Source organism: Aquarana catesbeiana, linkage group LG03, assembly GCF_042186555.1.
Source record: "Aquarana catesbeiana isolate 2022-GZ linkage group LG03, ASM4218655v1, whole genome shotgun sequence".
NCBI lineage: Eukaryota > Metazoa > Chordata > Amphibia > Anura > Ranidae > Aquarana > Aquarana catesbeiana.
The window spans coordinates 338608485-338612360 of record NC_133326.1 but is presented as its reverse complement, the minus strand read 5'-3'; the positions used below and the strand labels follow the sequence as shown (position 1 = coordinate 338612360).

General features: G+C 44.7%; 1 pseudogene; it reads left to right on the top strand.

The window, feature by feature from the left end:
* Nucleotides 1–479: 479 nt before the first annotated feature.
* Nucleotides 480–597, top strand: LOC141135856 (5S ribosomal RNA; annotated as a pseudogene).
* The last annotated feature ends 3279 nt before the right edge of the window (nucleotides 598–3876 follow it).

Genomic DNA, 3876 nt, shown 5'->3' with positions numbered 1-3876 from the left:
GTTTAAACAGGTGCTCAAGGTTATTCCCGATCAGCAGGCCAGGATATAGCTGAGTTACCAGCGGCATTATGTTTGGCAATAGACACCATGAGAGATTCTATTCTTCAAGCCTCCTGCCTTACACTTGGGCTGGTGCATAGGCATAGAATCTTGTGGTTGAAAGATTGGTCAGCCGAAGCGTCATGCAAAGCTCCTGGCTAGTTTTCCTTTTCGGTGAACAGCTGTTTGGGGATGATTTGGATAAATACATCCAAAAAAATTTCTAGTAGAAAAGTATCCTTTTGCTAGTTAGGAAGAGGAGTAATCGTATTTCATTTAAACAAGCTCCTTCTCCAGTGCCAGGAGCATCTGTCACGACAGCCTCCATTGTCAAGTTCAAAAGGGGAATTGGAGACTGCTTATGAGGGGGCACCTCCGCTCGCTTGAGTGGGGGGAAGACTTCTGCAGTTCTCATGGGTCTGGTAGGAAGAGTGTCAGGAGCCTACGGCCACATCACCCTGAAAGTGCCCAATCTCGTCTGATCTCAGAGGCTAAGCAGGGTCGGACCTGGCCAGTACCTGGATGGGGGACCACCTGGGAATACAGGTGCCGTAGGCTGCAGATGGGTGACTTCCTCAATAACTCTAGGGTACAAAATTGAGTTCCAAAAGTCCCCGTCTCCTCATTTTCTAAGACTCCAGAGGAAAAGAAGTCTCTCTTTCAAGCATCGGACCATCTTTTTTTGTCTCAAAAAATTGATCTTAGTGGTTCCCATGCAAGAGCAGGGATTGGGGATTTATTTAAACCTTTTCACAGAACCAAAACCAAATGGGTATGTCAGACCCATTCTAGATCTCAAAGATCTAAACCGGTTTCTGAATATCTGCTCTTTCTCATGGAGTCAATCCAATAAGTGGTCTCCGTCTTACAAGGTGGAGAACTTCTGGCGTCAATAGACATCAGGGATGAATACCTGTACCTATATTTCCCACTCATCAGAAATATCTACGTTTCAAGGTAGAAAATCTTCATTTTCAGTTTGTAGCTCTGCCTTTCGGTCTAGCTACTGCACCTCGAGTATTTACAAAGGTCCTGGCCCCTCCTGTAGCTGGATTAAGGGCCCAAGATATAATGATTATAGCTTATCTAGAGGATCTGCTCTTGATAGACCAGTCGGTAGCCCACTTAGACCAAAGTATGATCCACAGTCAACTGCCTGGAATACCTAGGTTGGATTCTCAACCTAGAGAAATCCTCCTTTAAAAAACTATCAAGGAGATTAGAATACCTGGGTCTGAATATTGATACAGCCCAGAAAACTGTATTCTTGCCCCAGGCAGCGATCAGGGCCATAAAGGAACTGATTCAGGTGGTCAAGGCAAAGAAGAATCCTTCTTTTCGACTTTGCATGAGGTTGTTGGGAACGATGGTGGCTTCATTCAAGGCCGTTCCTTATGCTCAGTCTCATTTGAGGCTGCTGCAAAATAGTATCTTATCGACGACTTGGAACAAGAAGATCCAAGCTCTAGATTTCCCAATGTATCTGTCTCCAGGGTGTGCCGAAGCCTCAGTTGGTGGTTAATAACCAGGAATCTGCAGAAGGGAAAATCTTTCCTACCAGTTACCGGGAAGATGGTAACAATGACCTTGCTCATCAACATTCTAGAGACCCGGGCAGCGCGATTGGCCCTGGGGGCCTGGATGTTCAGGTTACAGAATTGTCCTGTCAGGATCCAATCCGACAATGCCACAGCAGTGGCCTATATCAATCACCAAGGGGAGCACGAGAAGTTGTGCGGCCCAGAGAGAGGTGAATCATATCTTAACTTGGGCAGAAAACAATGTACCTTGCCTATCGGCAGTCTTCATTCCGGGAATAGAAAATTGGCAGACGGACTACTTGAGTCTCCAGCAGTTGTTCCCGGGAGAATGTTCCCTTCACCCCGATATCTTTCTGATCTGTTTGCGTCCAGGTTTAACAAGAGAATCGACAACTTTGTGTCAAGAACAAGGCATCTGCTAGCATGCGGAACAGATGCTTTAGTATTCCCGGGGAATCAGTTCTCACTGATTTATGCATATCCTCCTATTCTGCTGCCTCCACGACTGCTTTGCAGGATCATGCAGGAAGGGAAATCGGTGATTCTTGTGGCCCTGGCATGGCCCAGAAGATCTTGGTATGCAGAGATAATAAAGATGGCAGTAGGGGACTCATGGACCCTACCACCACATCCAGACCTTCTCTCGCAAGGTCCGGTATTCCATCCTACCTTACAAATGCTAAATTTAACGGTTTGGCTATTGAGACCCACATTCTGAAGAAGCGTGGGCTGTCAGGTCCAGTGGTATTTACCTTGGTTAATGCAGAGAAGCTGGCTTCCAGAATCATAGATTATAGAGTCTGGAAAGCATATGTCTCCTGGTATGAATCCAAGGGTTGGCACCCCAGGAAGTATGTCATAGGTAGAGTTCTTGACTTCCGTAGATGAGGTTAGAAATGAAGCTGGCCTTGCGTACCATCAAAGGCCAGGTTTCGGCCTTATCTGTATTATTTCAACAACCACTTGCTTCGCATTCTTTGGTTTGTAGCTTATTCAGGGTGTAACGCGGCTAAATCTTCCAGTTAAGTCACCCCTGAACCCTTGGGACTTGAATTTAGTTCTGTCGGCATTGCTGAAACAGCCTTTTTGAGCCGATACAGTATATTCCCTTGGTCCCTTTGACAAGGAAACTAATTTTCTGGTAGCCATATCTTCTGCAAGATATCAGATATCAGGTATCAGAGTTGGCTGCTCTTTCTTGTAAAGAACCATATTTGATTATTCACAAGGATAAGGTAGTTTTGCGTCCTCATCCTAACTTTCTACTGAAGGTAGTGTCTAGTTTTTATCTGAACCAGGATATTGTTCTACCTTCATTTTTCCCAGAACCCTGTTCTGTGGAAGGGAAATTACTACATTCTTTTGATGTGGTGAGAGCACTCAAGGTCTACTTGAAGGCGACTGCTCAGAATTGAAAAACGGATGTTTTGTTGTGTTGCCTGAAGGTCCTAGAAAAAGGACAGGCAGCATCGAAATCTACTATTTCTAAATGGATTCAGCAAGCAACTGTTCATGCTTATGGTTTAAAGAGGAGGATTCCACCCTCTCAAATCAAAAGCGCACCCCACTAGGACTGTTAGTGCTTCGTGGGAGTGCATCAGCAAGCTTCCATGCTTCAAATCTGCAAGGTCTCAACTTGATCTTCAGTTCATACATTTACCAGATTTTAGCAGGTGAATGTAAAAAGGCATGAGGATATCACCTTTGGGAGTAGTGTGCTGCAGACAGCAGTATAAGTCCTCTAGTCTCATGCTGCCCTATTTCTGTTGTGTCTCCCTCCCCTCAGTTGGCATTGCTCTGGGACATCCTACATAGTAATTACTATGGCTCTGTGTCCCATGATGTACGATTAAGAAAATAGGATTTTTATAACAGCTTACCTGTAAAATCCTTTTCTTTTAAGTACATCATGGGACACAGAGGTCTCTCCCCTCTTTCTGGTATACACGTGTATTGCTTTGCTACAAAAACTGAGGTACTCTCAGTAGTGTTAGAGGTTATACAGGGAGTTGAACTTCCTGTCTTAGGGTGTGTCAGTGTCCATCACCTGAAGGTGGCCTATAACCCACATAGTAATTACTATGGCTCTGTGTCCCGTGATGTACTTCAAAGAAAAGGATTTACAGGTAAGCTGTTATAAAAATCCTATTATGTGGTGTACTGTTTTACACCAACACACTAAGGGGCTCTTCATACCAAAGGTTGCACGTAATAGTATGCATAACACCTGTGCTGGTGTGTGTTGTGCACATGTATTGTGGTGTGCTGTTACAATGCATCACAGTGTTTTCTTTTT